We start from the raw sequence: 17,518 nt of genomic DNA on the forward strand, positions 1-17,518 counted from the left end.
AATCTTCCCAACCCAGGGATCAAACCTGGGTCTCCTGCACTGGAGGCAGATTCTTTACCATCTGAGCCATGAGGGAAGCCTTATGAGGGATATAGGGCAATGCAAGAAGCACAGACTGCTTCCCAAGGGCCCAAGTTCAAGTCTCTGCTCTGCCCTTGTCCTCATATGACCTTGAGCAAGTTTCGTATCTGCTGTGCCTTCGTTTCTGCATCTGCAAACCAGAAATAGTCTTGGGCCCACCTGACAGGGTTGTCCTGAGGATTAAATGAATCGGGCTTTAGAGTCACAACCCACCAGAGGCCTCCTGGTCCTGACGCGGCCGTGTTCTGCTTTGCTCGGGTGACTCTGGGAGGCAGAACCCCGTCTGTCCTTTTGACATACATTCCTGGCGAGCAAGTTCGTCAGGCACCCAGCTCACAATCAATGCAAGTCTGGCAGATGAAAATGAATTCATGAGTAAACGCAAAGAATCCTACCTGCTATGATAGAGTCCATTGAGAAAGAAAAAGCCCAGGCTGTGTGTTCAATCTTTTAAAAGACAGATGCTATCTAAGAGTGTACAGTATGAACTGAGCCCACGCACCACAGGTACTGAAGACCGTGCACCTGGAGCCTGTGCTCCTCAAGAGAAGCCACAGTAATAAGGCCGCAGACCGCAATGAAGAGTAGTCCCTGCTCACTGCAAGGAGAGAAAGCCCTTGCAGCGACGAAGACCCAGTGCAGCCAAAAATAAATCACCTTAAAAAAAAGTATTTGGTATGGAGGAAACTACTGGAAATTGATCCCCTCTATATTTCAGCTGGGGTTTTGGATGTTCTCATGCTGAGCAGGGCCCAAAAGTGTGTGGAGAAGGGGAAGGGGGGTGCCCTGGGTAGCTACCCTCCCCCCAGAAACATAAGCCATCATGGTTGAGACGTGGCTGCTCTCAACAGGACACCGCAGGGCCCTGATTCCTGGGGCAGCCGTTCCCTTCTGGCCACCCCCAACACAAAACTCTCTGAACATGTCTCCTCTCTCATCTTATCAAAATCCCCCTCCTGCGTGACTGGGAAGCTGTCGGCGTGATCTACAACCCCCAGGCAGGCCTGGAATATGAGCTAAATTGCCTGAGTCACTAGCGATGATAGAGTCATTCTGCAGGAAATTGGAAATCAATTCTTGTCATCACTGTACAGAAGTCCTTTATCAAGAGTTCCAGCTCACCCTGCTATGCAACCAAGTAGGACCTGAAGGCCAGTGTGGCAATAACAGGAAGAGAAAAGGGCCGTGTGTGTGTGTGATTGTGTGTTTATCCAAAAACATATCAACCTCCAAAGGCAGTGCCAAACCGCTCAGGCAGGTAGAAGACCTCAGCATCCCACAGATGAAGATGCCTCATCCTAGGAATGCTGAGGACCAAGTCTTGCATCCACTACAGAGTTTAACTGAAAATGAGGGACTCCCCTGGCAGTCCGGTGGCTAAGACTCCACGTTCCCAATGCAGGGGGTCAGGGTTCAATTCCTGGTCAGGAAACCAGATCCCATGTACCACAACTAAAGATCCCATGTGCCGCGGTGAATATTGAAGATCCTGAGTGCCCCAACTAAGACCCAGCACAGCCAAATAAATAAATATTTTTTTAAAGGAGAGAGGGAGGATGAAGAATTTTCGTTCCTCACTGGATGCAAATAGTTGTGGATCTAGAGGAGAGGACAGAGCTAAAAGTCACAAATTCAGCAGACTTCACAGCATGATTTTAGTGCAGTACACAGGTACTCACGGGTTTCCCAGGTGGTACTAGTGGAAAAGAACCTGCCTGCCAATTCAGGAGACGTAAGAGACGTGGGTTTGATCCCTGAGTCCAGAAGATCCCCTGGAGGAGGAAATGGTAACCCACTGCAGTATTCTTGCCTGGGGAATGCTATGGACAGAGGAGCCTGGCGGGCTACAGTTCATGGGGTGGCAACTGAAGCTACTTAGCACACTCGGGGACTCACCCTCAACACTGTGACCACATGGTTCTACGTGATGCTGGGGTCTTAGGGACCCAGCTGGCAGAAAAAGAGGAGTCAAACCAATCAGCTGCAGACCAGTCGGCTCTGGGAGGGTTACGCAGGGTCCAGTAGATGAAGTCCAGGGCTATGGCAAACTAAAGTGTGGTTCAGGAGTACATGGAGATTCAAGGGAACGGGATCCTGCTGGGAAAGATCAGGCAGCAAGTGAGGCCCAAAGTCAGGAGGAAGCACCTCATCTGGCCCAGGCATCAGGTCACAGCCCAGGGACCCCGTCTATGAGGGAAGCCCAAAGGAGTTAATGTAATAAAGAATCTGCGAACCCGACTCTATTTTGGATGTTTGACTGCTGTCTGCTTCCAAATCTCACCACTTCTCCTGCCCCACCTGCCCCACATCTGGGCAAGATGATAAGAAAGTCAAGGCAGGGATTTCCCTGGTGGTCCAGTGGCTAAGACTCCACCCTACCAATGCAGGGGGCCCAAGTTCAATCCCCGGTCGGGAACTAGATCCCACATGCCCCAACTAAAAGAACCCTCATGCCTCGAAGAAGATCAAAGATCCCTCGTGATGCAACTAAGACCTGGCACAGTCGAATAAACAAATAATTTTAGAAAAAGAAAGAAAGAAAGCCAAGGCATAGGTTGGAAGATCAAACCCCATGGAACACTCAGATTGGCCCAAGCACTTACTATGGACTGAAATGTTGTGTTCCCCTTCCCCAAATTCACATGTTAAAGCCCTAACTCCCAACATGATGGTATTAGGGGTGGGGTCTTTGGGGGGTGATTAGGTCATGAGGGTGAAGCCCTCAGGAATGAAATCAGTGCCCTTATAAAAGGAACCCCAGAGAGCTCCCTTGTCCCTTCTGCCACGTGAGGACACAGCGAAAAGAGGACCATCCTCTTTTGGATGAAGCAGGAAGCAGGTTCTCAGCAGACACTGAATGTGCCGCCAACATGCCCTGGGACTTCCCAGCCTCCAAAACCTCAAGAACAGATTTCTGCTGTTCACTGTGCTGTGCTCAGTCGTGGCCAACTCTTTGCGACCCCGTGGACTATAATCCACCAGGCTCCTCTGTCCATGGAATTTTCCAGGCAAGAAAACTGGAGTGGGTTGCCATTTGCTTCTCCATCTATGGAATTCTGTTAGAGCTGCCCAAGCTGACTAAGACACCACTGTAAAACCCCCAGCCAATCTCCTTTCCCTGTGTTCTCATGCCATGGTGAGAGCAGCCAGGGGGCCCACCCTCCTCTTCCCAGAAAGCTCCTTACGCGAGTAATAAATCCCCTCCTATCCTCTTAATTGCCTCTGCAGAAGCACCAGCCTCAATATCTGAGCCACATGTTTTGGGAGCAGGGGTTGATCCCACCTTGATGGGATGACACCACAACAGCTGGCAAGCCTTAGGGAGGAAGTTTCAGCCCCCAGCAGTCAAACAAGCTGGGCTTTGGGGCAGGAAAACTGGAGTTCAGTCAGTGGGTCTAATTGGACTGATGTGGAGCGGAGGTCAGGAAAGGCTAAACTTGAGAAACAACGTGAAACCTTTGGCACCCTGGAGACCAGTACCCACACTCCAGTGCCGACTTGGGCAACTGCGGGGCTGAGCCTACAAGCAGAGGCAGGCACACTGCTACCCAGGAAGGACCGACAGAAGCAAGGGCTGACTTGACACAGTAAGTTGACGTAAAGAAATCCTCTCTCTAAGGAATACATTGGCTCTGCCCCAGCCATGCCCACCCATAACCTTTGGAGCAGAGCATTCAAGGGCAAACTGAGCAGAAACCATGGACTGGCTCCTTTTAACGACCCTCAGTCCTGTGTTTCTTGCCTTCCTCTGTTTTTGAGGCAAGAAAGCTAACATAGCTTAGTCTCCTTTTCAGCTAGGGATCACACAGTGACAGAGCTTTGCACAAGGAGATATAAAAAGAAATTTCCTAAGAAAACCAGCTACTCCAAGTTAAAAAAAGAAAATGAAGCTCAACAAGGAAAAATCCCTTTGTCTCTTCCTACTTCCTTCTGCGTGGAATGCGGATGCAAAGCAGCAAAGCACACCAGCTTTGTAACCATGAGGGTGGAAGAGACACACTCAGGGTGATGAGACAGAAAAAACAGAAGGGCCTGAACCAGCCCAGAATTGCTCTCCTGTGAGGTTCTGATTGTGTGGGGAAAATAAACTCTTGCTTGGTTAAGTCAAGATAATTGATTTTCTCTCACACACAGGCAAACTGTGGGTAAAACAACTGCACATCAGCAAAGCTAGAGGAGATATCAACTGGTGGCTGGGCAGGAGCACACACTTCAGTGTTAGATCTGACAGCCCTGAATCTGCATCCCATCTCTGGCTCTTTATAAGCCGGGTGGACTTGGGCAAGTTACTTATCTCTCCAACCTGTAGTTTCGTCATCTAAAGAATGAACATGATAACAGTACCCACTTCAAAGAGTGACTTAAATGCAAAGCACTTAGCTCAGGGCCTGGCACAGAGAGTCCTCAGCAAATGTGGGTTATTTCAGCTAAACTGGTCCTTTCCAAGAGGTCAATGCTCCATTTTCCTTGAAGGGACAATTATGAATAAGCTAATTATACCTTTTTTTCCTTTCTTTTACTTTTTAACCACTCAGGGGCATTTGAGCTGCCATGATATTCATGTTCGGAGGCCAGTGGGTCATTTAAGTGAGTCTCTAAAGACTCATCTAGAGAGAGACTGGAGTTGTCAGCTGTTGCCCCTTCCTTAATATAAAGAGCAGAGGCAGCGCTTTAGAAGGGCTCTGAGTGCGTCCCGGGAGGAGTGTCAAGATCAAGCACCTGTGTTCTGAGGGACAGTGGACTGGGCTAGTTTTCCGTTTAGGAAGCAGAGAGGGAAATCTAGGGGGTAAAATATCAGAGAATCAGAGAACCCTGCCCCTGACCTCTCTGGATGAAATCTTTCTAACAGAGGATGGAAGATTTCCTTCCATAATGAGCATTGATTCTCAAATGCAAATCCACTGGGGACAGAAGGCACATGAACCTCAATTCTCTTTAAAGTACGGATGACTGGCATCGGGGTCTTTCTGAAAAGCAGGGTTTCAGTACACCGAGTTCTTGGCGCAAATCAGTGGAGGAAGTGAGAAAACTCAAGTGCAGAAAGAGGAGGTCATTGCCTAATGACATTCACAATTTTCCAACATTCAAAATTTTGCACATTCACAATTTGGCTGGAAGTCAGTCTTCCATGTTGGTCCAATAACAATTCCTGAATAAGATGTTCTGTCCCTGTGGGGTTTTCCAGACCTTACACTCACCCCTTTCTCTCCACCCAGAGATCACTAGCCACTGGGAGCCAAAATAGCTGCTGGACTTGTGCTGAGAAAATGCCCAGGCGCCTGCAAAACAGAGCACAATGGAACCTCCCACCTCAAGACCATCAAAGGAAGGCTCGTCCACGGATGCGCTGTGGCCTGAAGACCCCACAGCCAATTTTTCCCACGGTCAGCCAAGTGATGAGGTCCACCGAGGCCAGCCGGCACCAATAGGCATGGAGGGCCAGAGGAGAAAGCACTTCCGAGAACTTGCGGGCTCAATAAACATCAGCCAGTGGATTCCAGGCTCTGACCCATAACACAAGCCTCTCTCCTCCCATGGAAAGGAGTAAAAACACAGGAAAAGCAGAAATCCTCTCTCTCTCTTAAGCAGGAATGTGGGTGTGTGTGTGCACACACACATATACACACTTTTAAACACAACCTCATTTGATCTTCTCAACAGGCCTGTGAAACCGTCTGGGCAAATATTATTATCTCAATTAATAGATGATCAAACTGAGCTGCAGCAAGTTTAAACAACCTGGCCAAACTCAACCCCACCAATAAACTCAGGCCCAGGCTCTGGGGCCATCTACTCTCTGCCTCTCTGCACAATTGCCCTAAATAATTCCCAGATGCCCACGGGGAGGATCAAGAGTCTACCTTTCCCCTTCAACAGCAGCGAGGAGGTTTTAAATTTTTATTTTTTGAAAGCGCCAGAGAAGGTTTTCAATAGTTCCTGCCTCTGTAAGCCTTCTCTTCTGGATGAAAAAGAATCCGGTTGGCGAGCCTGCTCTGCAGATGGCCACAGCCAAATGCCTAACAGCTTCGGTCCTGCATTTGATTGCAAGCGATGAAGAAAAACAAAGGAATTCTTAAACCGTGGCGAGGCCTGCCTGGCTTCGGCACGTTCTTTAAGATGTGTGCGAGGCCGCCTTTCAATAATTTTTAGTGCATTATTCTCGCGAATCTTTGAAGTTTCTCTGATGGAGAAAACATTTTCTTAAGTTATTGGCTTTTCCACAAAAGCAAAATATGGGAGCCTTATGATCTTAGCTCTCACAGCTCATAAAGACTTGTGCAGAAGCGGTAGCCAGGCCTGTAAGGCCTTTTTCCTATTTTCCAGGAGAAATTAAAAAAAGCCCCTAGCCATGTGACCCAGCTCCCACGGCCCCTTTGTCAGGGGGAGAAGGAAACACTGGCTGTCTACTGGAGCCTCCAGGCCTCTCTTAGAGACAAGAAAGAGACTGAGGATGAAGTCTAAATTCATCAGAGAATCAGGACAATGCACAGAATTCCTCTTAACATGTCTCCCTAACCCCTGCTTTCCTTGAAACACTGCCTTGCCCTCAATTACACCAACAACCTTTTTCAAATACCATGTCTGACCCCATGATCCCTTTTCATGAAACTTCCGAGGCTCTCTATGGACCTCTGTGTCAATACAAAACCCTCTGACCCCAAGCCCGAGCATCTGGTTGCTTGTCACCCACGGTAGCAGCTGAGAAGGTTCCCTTCTCACCTGGTCCCTGCCTGTTTGCCTAAGCAGCCTAGGTCCTCTGTCATCTGCCCTGATACTAAATCCCCAGCCCACCCAGCCTCTGGGCCTTCGAGGGTTTCCTCCTCTGCTGTGTTTATGCAAATGATGCCATTGGCCCGTGAGTCAGGCAGACCAGAGTTCAAATCCTCTACCACTTAAAGACAGGTCACATCTTCTGGTCAAGATTATGAGGATTAAAACAAAGGAGATGGACTTCCCTGGTGGATCAATTGTTGTGAATCCACCTGCCAACGCAGGGGACACAGGTTTGACCCCTGGTCTGGGAGGATTCCACATGCCGCAGAGGAAATAAGCCCATGTGTCACAACTACTGAGCTTTCATGCCCTACAGTCCATGCTCTGCAGCAAAAGAAGTCCCTGCAATAATAAGCCCATGCACTGCAACTACAGAGTAGCCCCCACTCGCCGCAACTAGGGAAAGCCCGTGCACCAACACAGATGCCCCTCAAAAAAGATAACCACACCTGGCACAGAAGCAGCTCTTTACCACATCTGGGTGAAGACACCCAAACACTTCCATCCACCCATGTGCAGAGAGGTGTGGAAGTATTATATGACATTTGTCAGCTCTTCTTTGCAGTAAAGATGCTCCCATGCATAGAATGTGTGATTTTAAGATTCACAAGCAACCCTTTCCTCTAAGCAGCCTGTCCTAACTCACCTGCCATTTGTCTACACCGTCTTCCTTTCTTCCTAATAAGACTGCCAGCTTGAAGGTTAGTCGTGCTTGCTAAGCAGTCCTTCCTTCGCTAAGTCTTCACTCCTTTGCTTTGCACCCCCAACACATGCTAATAAGCCCTGCCCTACAACAGGGCAGTTTGGCACCAGCATGCATAGGACTGAGGCCATGCAGATCGAGGAGAGAAAGAGGAATGTTAAGGTGTGAGAGGGCATTCAGGCAGGCCCCAGGTTCAGGACCCACATCACAGAGCCTGGAGCAGCCAGTGACGGAGCAGCCTGAGAGTTAGGATCCAAAAGATCATCATGAAGTCTAGCTTATCACCGGTGGGAATGTGCCTCTGGCAGATGGGTAGGGCCCATGGATAATCTCCACCTGGAAAAATAAATGAATGGGGACTTTCCTGGTGGTCCAGTGGCTAAGACCCCAAACTCGCAATGCGGGGGCCCAGGTTCGATCCCTGGTCAGGGAACTAGATCCCACATGCCACAACTAAGAGTTCACATGTTGTAACAAAGAAGGAAGATCCTGCATGCTGCAACCTAGCCCTAGTGCAGCCAAATAAGTAAATATTTTTTTAAAAAATAAATGAACAAAGAAATGGACTGCCAAAGTCCAGATAAGATAGCCACTTCTTACTTCTGAACAATCCAGAGATATGTCCAACCAACAAGATATTACTCAGGTATCTGGGAATATAAAACCAAGTTCCTTCAATGACCTTCTCCCTAAGAACGTATGGCTGGAGGTGGTCTCACAGGGGATAATGGGGTCTAGAGAGGGCTGCAGGGTGAAAAGAAGAGCCACTAAAGGCACCTGGAGAAGAAGCCAGGAGGTTAAGACACACACTCCTCCCGACCAGAAGCCAGCAGTCCATGTGATGAGCTCCACTGTGTATGGTGAGCTCAGATTCCATGGGTGAGGCAGCTCTGGCACAGAGGATGTATGATGCAGATGGGAGGCTAAACAGGGAGCTGATGTTCAAAAATCACTCGGAATTGGAATAACACATGGAGCAGCCTAATTCCAGGCCACTCCATCAGCAGAGAAGGTGCCTTCAATATACTGTGTTGACCACTTTAACAGATGGCAGTAGTGGCAGGATTTTTTTTTTTTTTTAATACTTTTTTCTGGTAACAGAATATATCCTACTTTCAAAGACAGACACAGATAAGACTGATCCCATCTCCATGTAGCTATGAGTCCTCAGGTCGGTATAATTGAATCCCCCTCACTGCAGTGATTGGTCAGTGAAGGGTCACATGGCCAGAGCTGAACCAATAGGAGTCATCCCTGGGACTTTGCCTGGAGTTGGGGTTAGGCAGCAGAAGGCAGGAGAAGGCAATGGCACCCCACTCCAGTACTCTTGCCTGGAAAATCCCATGGACGGAGGAACCTGGTAGGCTGCAGTCCATGGGGTCGCTGAGGGTCGGACACGACTGAGCGACTTCACTTTCACTTTTCACTTTCACGCATTGGAGAAGGAAATGGCGACCCACTCCAGTGTTCTTGCCTGGAGAATCCCAGGGATGGGGGAGCCTGGTGGGCTGCCGTCTATGGGGTCCCTCAGAGTCGGACACGACTAAAGCGACTCAGCAGCAGCAGCAGCAGAAGGCAGTACTTTCTTTTCACTGGGATTCAATTCCCCAGCTTTAAGGACAACGTGGATGTACAGTTGCTGGAGGCTGTCTTTGCAAACCATGGGAACAGCCTGCCTGAGAATAAAATGTGCCCAAGAGAGAAAGAACCCAAGAGGAAATGAAAAAGAGACTCTCAGTGATTAATGGGTTAAAACCTTAGGTCCAACCGTACCTGAAGACCATATTCATCTCCCTTGAACACATCTTCCCTGGGACACCAGCCAGTAACTCTCCTTTTTCTTTTAATTCAGGTTTCTATTACTTGTAACCGAAATCATTCTGACTTATACACCTGGCTCCTTGGCTCAGGGCCAGGCTGATTCATTCTTCACGTGTCTTGTCTTCATTCCTGGATGCTAAGCAAGATTGAGGCAGGCAAAAGCCGGCAGGAGAGCTCATGGCACCTCTTAGTTACACCCACTTGGCACAATGGAAACAGTGCCAGAAATTTGGCATCAGGCAGACTGTATTCAAATCTCCATCCCTCCATTTACCAGCTGCATGACCCAGGTTAGTTATCTAATCATGCTAAGGCTTCGTTTTTCCATCTTAAAAAATGGTAACAATAACATCTACCTCATAGGCTTTTTGTAAAGTTTTAATGAGATCAGGAATATAAAGGACTTGATCCCATGTCTGGCTCACTGCGGGAGTTTGATAAACGGCAGCAATTTCATGTCACCGTGGTGTATCTGTCCTTGCATGTTCAGCACTGGGAGCAAGAATGGCATAGATTATTGAAATACATAAGTAAGGTCCTCATAATAGCATTGCCGCCAATGGTTTCAACCTTCTCCCATGTCTTTCTTTTTCCTCTTTTTTAACCAGAGCTGCTAAATACCAACCAAATCTCCCAGAGGGATATGAAAGAAGGGGAAAATACACAGCTGTAGCCTCTGAGTGGTGACACCCCTGGACCCAGGGATGGCCTCTCGAGCTGTCCTGGCTATAGAACAGAGCCTGTGGGTCCCCGTGTCATTCCAGTCTGTGTTTTGGTCACTTTCCTCCTCCAGCTCAGGCTCAGGGACACGCGGATCAGAGGCTCCCACTCTGGCTGGGTGGAAACCTGGGTTCTCTGCTGGGTGTCACGAGGCCCTTCCCCGGCCAACAGTGCTTGGTTAAGCCTCAGTTTTCCCATCTGTGAACTGGAGATGCAGATCAGATGATCTCTGAAGTCCCTCCCAGGTAGGAGCCTTTATGGCACCCCACTCCAGTACTTTTGCCTAGAAAATCCCATGGACAGAGGAGCCTGGTAGGCTGCAGTCCATGGGGTCGCTAGAGTCAGACAGGACTGAGTGACTTCACTTTCACTTTTCACTTTCATGCATCAGAGAAGGAAATGGCAACCCACTCCAATGTTCTTGCCTGGAGAATCCCAGGGATGGGGGAGCCTGGTGGGCTGCCGTCTATTGAGTCGCACAGAGTCGGACACGACTGAAGCAACTTAGCAGCAGCAGCAGCAGCCTTCACTAGGGATCCCTCTGTTTCAAAATAATGCTCCTGCCTAAATCTCCCATAAGGTTACCCTCAATAGCTGCAGTTCCCAGACTCTAGAGCTTGGACTCTAGGCTATGGCACCCCACACCAGTTACTCTTGCCTGGAAAATCCCATGGACAGAGGAGCCTGGTAGGCTGCAGTCCATGGGGTCACTAAGAGTCAGACACGACTGAGTGACTTCACTTTTACTTTTCACTTTCATGTATTGGAGAAGGAAATGGCAACCCACTCCAGTGTTCTTGCTTGGAGAATCCCAGGGACGGGGGAGCCTGGTGGGCTGCCGTCTATGGTGTCGCACAGAGTTGGACACGACTGAAGCGACTTAGCAGCAGCAGCAGCAGCAGAGCTTGGGCTCAATAGTTGCCACTCAGGGGCTTAGATGCCCCTCAGCCTGTGGTATCTTCCCAGACCAGGGATTGAACCTGAGTCTCTTGCACTGGCAGGTGGATTCTTAACCACTGGACCATCAGGGAAGCCTTGGCATACAGTTTTTATTCCTGCTTCAGGAAGCACCCAGAGGAGCCCAGGGATGGGAGATTAGCAGGTGGCATGGTTCTCAGAGTGCTGTCCCCAGGCCCATGGTATCAGCGTTATCTGGGGACCCATTAGAGATACAAATCCTGAGCCCCTAACCCAGACCAAGGGCAGGGGTGGGGGCAGCAATTTGTGTTTTAACAAGCCTTCTAGAGAACTCTGATACACACTACAGAACATTCTAGAGCTGTACCATCCAACATGAGAGCCACTAACTATATGCACCTATTTCAAATTAAATTGGCAAAAACTGAATAAATCTTGAAAGTCAAATCCCCCACTCACACATATCAAGAGCTCAACAGCCCTGTAACTAGTGGATACCATATCAGACAGGGCAAAAATAGAGCATCTCCATCACTGCAGGAAGTTCCATCGGATCGTGCTTCTCCAAGTGTAGACCAGCAGCACTGGCCTTGTTGGAAGCATGTTAGACGATGACTTTCTCACCCTATCCCAGACTGCTGGTTCAGAACCTGCATCTTCCCAAGTTCCCTGCATAATTGGAAAGCACCTTAGAGTCTGAGATGCACTGGGTTGAACCATCCAGAACAGAAGAACTGGGTGACTGATGAACCCTGCCAAGAAGAACAGCGCAGAACCTACCAGCGTTAGGACAGGGCAATATTTACAGCCTCTGTGAACCCAGCATGGCCATGACTGCACACCCCAACAACACAACGGCTTCCTAAAAACTCATCATTGCAATTGACATGCCACAGGCATCGTGGCCTCCATACATGACAACCACATACCGTTACTCTACAAACAAGGCCCTGGCTACACACAGCACACCATCACAGTTGCCAGACATTACAATATTGCCCTCCACATCAGAGTATCCAACTGTCAGCTCCCCCATAACTGGGGTTCCAAATCGGACTTGGGAAGTGGGGAGGGGACTTCTCCAGGAAACTAGGAGAGGCAGAGACCATTCAGGACTTACTGCCACAAAGTTCTCAATGGCTATGGGGTTTGCCAAGTCTGTCTGTGGTGTCTGATTCCCAATGATGCTGAAATTCACTTTCAGCGTCAGGCTTCCTGTGTTGCCATGGAAAGGCTCCTTATCAACAACCCCCAAGCCCAGACTGAGGCTTCACTGCTCACCTCAGAGAAAGGAGCCCACCAGCTTGTCCTCCAGGCTCACTGAGAGACTGTGGCCCTCCTATCAGGAAGAGCTGTTCATCCCCAAATTCATCACTGTTGAGAACTTCCACTGACAAGACCATCTCAAGGTTGCTTCGCCACAAGATTATTAATTGGTCTAAGGGAGATTCCTGATGGGGTGTCAACAGCCAAGACGAACGGAGAACAATTATGTCTTCATAGCAGCGTTGAGGTTTGCTGGATTTTTCCTGCTTCTGTGGCCTCTTGACTGCACCCTCAAATACGGCCCATGGTGACAATCATATCAACTAATGCTTGCATTAGAGTTGTGATGTCACAAGCCATCTGCTGGCAGGTTTGCAGGGCTGTGTAGGTAGCAGCTTTCAAGGAGTCCCACCACCGGCTAATGTTCCTGGGGCCACTAGTCTCAGACCAGAAACCCCAAAACTGCAAGCTTCACTTTCACCCACTAGACCCCAGGCAGATCAAAATCCCTGCATTTCCACTTTGCTGACCTGTGAACAAAACCAAAGGCTTCTCCCAGCCTCGAGTGACCTTGAACCAAGTCCATGTCTCCTCTTCAGCTCCTGGCTGGCCATGAAAGCTAACATCAGGAAAGATGCTCTGGGGGCCCAGAGCGCAGGGTCCCAGGGCCAGCTCATCTGCTTGTTAGGCTTCAATCTTCTTAAAAAAGAGGAAAGAAGGCCTTCCCTGGTGGCTCAGTGATGAAGAATCTGCCTGCTAATACAGGAGACATAGGTTCAAGCCCTGATCCAGGAAGATTCCCACATGCCACAGAACAACTACTGAGCCTGTGCTTGGAGCCCAGGAGCTAAACTACTGAGCCCATGTGCGGCAACTACCGAAGCCCGTGTGCCCTAGAGCCAGTGCTCTGGAAGGAGAAAGGCCACCATGATGAGAAGCTCGTGCAGTGCAAGTAGAGAGCAGACCCCACTCTCTGCAACTAGAGACAAGTCTGCACAGCAACGAAGATGCTGCACCATCAAATATAAACAGGATAATAAACTTACTTAAATCTTTTTTTAAGGATGGAAAAAATGGAAAAATTTTGGAAAAATTAGATGGAAAAAATCACTAAAAGCTAGAAAAAAATTAAAAATAAAAAAGGGAGGAGGGCAGAAGAATGTTCCATTGCTCTGGTTGTGTAATGAATCAGTCCAAAACACTGCAGTGTGGCACACCCACTTGTTATGTTCACGGATTCTCTGGGTCAGGAATTAGGACAGAGCACCGCAGGATGCCTCATCTCTGCCCCAGTGTGCTCGAGGTCTCAACTGGGAGTTTCAAACAGCTGGAACTTGATCAGCTGAGGTGCCTCTCTCCTCCGGCCTCTCTCTCTGTCTCTCTGAGGTCTGCGCTGTTCTGTGTGGAGGTCCCAGGGTAAATGGATTTCTTCCACGTCGGCTCAGAGTTCCCAAGACACATCTTGCTTGGTGATGTGGCGGGAACCCTCCTCCTCCACACACTGGGGTTGTAGCCAGAATCCCTTTTAATTGTTGCAGCCATCTTCAAAAAACACGCTAATATCTCCCTTGAAGAGGTGACGCCAGGATTAAATGCCTTGAAGGCTGTGAAGATCGGGGGAGGAGAAGTGCCCCAAGTGTGCCCATGCATCCCACAAATGTTGGCCAAGCCCCTGCCTTGTCCTAGACACCAGGGGATGCTCTCAAATCCCCCTTGTCCAGCTGGGAGGCGGGGCACGTTCCTCAATGGCTCTTATTGAAGGGTGAATGTGATCAAGTGTTAGAAAGGAGGCAGAAATAAGGAGCTAAGGGAAGCAGGAAGGAGCAAGGGATAGACAGACGGATGGACAGACAGGTGACAGACACAGATAACATGAGTGAAATCCCTTTGCAAAACCACCATGGACTGATACTTTGGTGGCAGCAGTAATGGTGGCAAAAATCCTAGAGAGGCTGGAGATACCTGAAATCACTCTGCTTTCTGGGCTTGGCTCTCTTGCAGCTCCCTTTCCTCATTCCGTTCTGCCCCTCTCCGGCCCCCTGCCTTCCTCCAGGCCTGGCCTCCATGGTCAAGATCCCCACGTCTGCCTCCAGCCCAGGTTTCCCCACCATTTGGGGGTTAACATTTTCTGATGTTCCCCGCAGGGTTTGAAAGCACAGCTGTTATTGCCATTTGGAAAAAAAAAAATTTTTTTCCATATTGTTCAGCTCTTTCTTGGAAACAACCACACTGCCATCCTCTGGCCAAAGTCTAGATTCCGCTTGCAGCAGGCTTCCCTTTTATGGTTGGAGGATGGCTTTCACAGCCCTCCTGGGCTCCATCTGAAGGACACCCCTGCTCCCTGGGGGCTTCCCAGGTGGCGCTACTGGTCCTCCTGCCAGTGCAGGAGACAGGAGATGCAGATTCGATCCCTGGGTCGAGAAGATCCCCTGGAGAAGGAAAAGAAAAGCCACTCCATTACTCCTGCCTGAAAAATCCCATGGGCAGAGGAGCCCGGCAACCTACAGTTCATGATGTTGCAAAGAGTCTCATATGACTGAGCAACTGAGCACGCACAGAGCTCTGCAAGGAGAATTCTGGAAATGGAGAGCAAGTCACCAGGAAAATTGGGTGACTCAAAGCAAAACAAGGAAAAAGAATTCTTGGGTAAGGAAATTAAACTCTGAGGCCACCCTTTGGGTCAGGAAGAAACATCCCTGCAGGTAAAAGTGATGTGGGCTGGACTTTCTCCCCCGAGACCTGGTTCACTGGCATGGGAGCCATACTTGGAAGGGTGCAAGGTAGTGTAACCAGGGCTCCAGATTGGAAGCCAACAGTGTGCACTCAAGCTTCCTGCTGGGGAAAAAATTAAGAGGCTGACAGCCGTTTACCTATATAAGTCACATATGTTTGTGTCTGTGTCTTCTCAACAAGTGAAAGTTATTGTGTTAGAATATGAGAGTGATGAGTTTCTCAATTCATTTATTCATTTTTCTAGACTCACTCATTTGTTCATTCAATGCACCTTTTATAGTGCCGGGCACTGACCTAGGTGCTAAGAACAGAAAACCCAGAAAAATCCCTGCCTTCCAGGAGTTTGCTTTAATACAAAAAGACAGACAAATAACATATGTAAATACAATGCATGGTGTGTTAGAAGATGCTGAGGAAGACGACAACAACCCCGTAAAGAGCCTGCCTGCAATGCAGGAGACCTGGGTTTGATCCCTGGGTTGGGAAGATCCTCTGGAGAAGGAAACAGCAACCCACTGCAGTATTCTTGCCTGGGAAACCGCATGGACAGGGGAGCCTGGCGGGTGACCGTCCATGGGGTTGCAAAGAGTTGGACACGACTTAGCGACTAAACAACAGCAAAGAGACAAATAAAATACGTAAATAAAAGGTACAGTGTATTGGAAGATGATAAGGAGTGGTGGGGGCAATGCCGTTGCCAAAGGCGTTCCAGGAAGGCCTGAAGGTGATACGGAGGAAAGACCTAAAGATGGGAAAGAAACCACTGGCTTCTGGAGGAAGGGGATTCCAGGCAGAGGGAACAGCAAACACTAAAGCGTTGCCATAAGAGCGTGCTTGCTATGTTTAAGGACATTAAGGAGCCAATATGGCAGGAAGAAAGCAAGTGAAGGGAAGCACAGATGGGGAAGAAACAGCGGGGAAGGGAGGGTCATGGGGCCCAAATTCTATAGCAACCTGAAGGCCGTTGTGCAGCCCTTAGCTTTCGCTCTGATGGAAGGAGGGGTCCTTGCAGCGCTTGAGGATGTGACCTCTGAGCCCATTCTGGCTGCTTACTGAGGATAAAAGGAAGGGGAACAATAGTAGGAAGAGATGGAGTAGTTGGGAGGCTACTGCAATGATCTGAGCAAAGAAGAGCGTGGACCGGAACAAGGTGGTAGCAGTAGGGGCATGAGAAGCGGCCAGACTCAGGGTACACTGAGGTGGCCAAGCCACGCCGAGAGTTAGACACTGTGTGAGAGAGAAAGAGCGACTAGCAGGACTCCAGGGTCTTCACACGATGTTGCGCATCTCCAAGGAGCATCATTCATCCAGAGAGGCTGGACCTGACTGTTTGAGGACCTGAGAAACAAGTCACATCATCGGCTATTCTCGGGGGGAACTGGTCGTCCTCTTCTTCATTGGAATTTATTTCATGGTCCGTCTCTTCTGTATGTTTGCAGTGTTTTGCCATTATAGGCTTCTAAGAATAAGATCACGAAAGACAGTGCCCTAAGACCCTCATCAGACAAACGGGAAACTAGTTTGGGGGTGGAGCCGAGTTTCCCCACATCAGGGATTTTGACTCAGTGCTGAGTGGCTGGGGGGGTCCCATACCTGGGATTATCTAAATCCTGCATGAGCTGCCCATCGCTTTTAAGCAAACTCATCTGTATACATCTCACCATCTTGTCTCTTGTCCCTGCCATCTTTGCCTGGGAGAGAAGCAGTATAATAGAGAAGAACAACTATTGCCAGGCTGTAATCTACAGTTAACACCTACACACAGAGAGGCCACTGGTCAAGAGTATTGAAAAATCATTTCCCTTTTCCCATCTTCTTCCATCTCTTCTTCTATCTTCTAGCTGCCTAGAGCCAGAGGTTCCCCACATTTAAATCTCCATTGTATCTATGGTGCAGCTCATGAGACGGGATTTTTTAACAGCAATCATATTTATTCACATTTCACGTACCCTCTGCATTTTGGATGAAATACCTTCCCCCAAAGAACTCTCACCACATATTCTAAGCACATTGGAAAGCCCTCTGTTTGCATGCTCGCTGGTTTTCTGAATATCAGAGTGTCCTCTTCTTCTCCAGGGCTGCTGCTAACACATCAAATAATTTAATGCTGTTTTTAATAAATGGAAAGATCAGAGTGCAATTCAAATGCTTGGTATTAGGCATTTATTTGATGGAGATACTATTTTCCACAGCAAGATACATTTCTCTTTCCTCGGGTTATTATTAAAAACAGAAATTGGGCCATGCGTTGATGGAATCAAACTGCAGCACATACACTTTGTGGATGCTAAAAACAAAAGAAACGGTGCATACTCTCAAAGCCTGAGTGTTGCCTGGCCTCCTTGTACATGAAGTCTCAGGCAAAGGTTCTCAGGCAGGTCCCAGACCAGCCCCAGCTACCTCACCTGGGAACTTGTGGGAAATGAACATTCTTGAACCCTCTCCATACCTCCTGACTCAGAAACACTGGGACCTATAGTTTCACCAGCCCTCCAGGTGATT

Source organism: Bison bison, unplaced genomic scaffold (genome assembly GCF_000754665.1).
Source record: "Bison bison bison isolate TAMUID 2011002044 unplaced genomic scaffold, Bison_UMD1.0 scf7180017864340, whole genome shotgun sequence".
Classification (NCBI taxonomy): domain Eukaryota; kingdom Metazoa; phylum Chordata; class Mammalia; order Artiodactyla; family Bovidae; genus Bison; species Bison bison.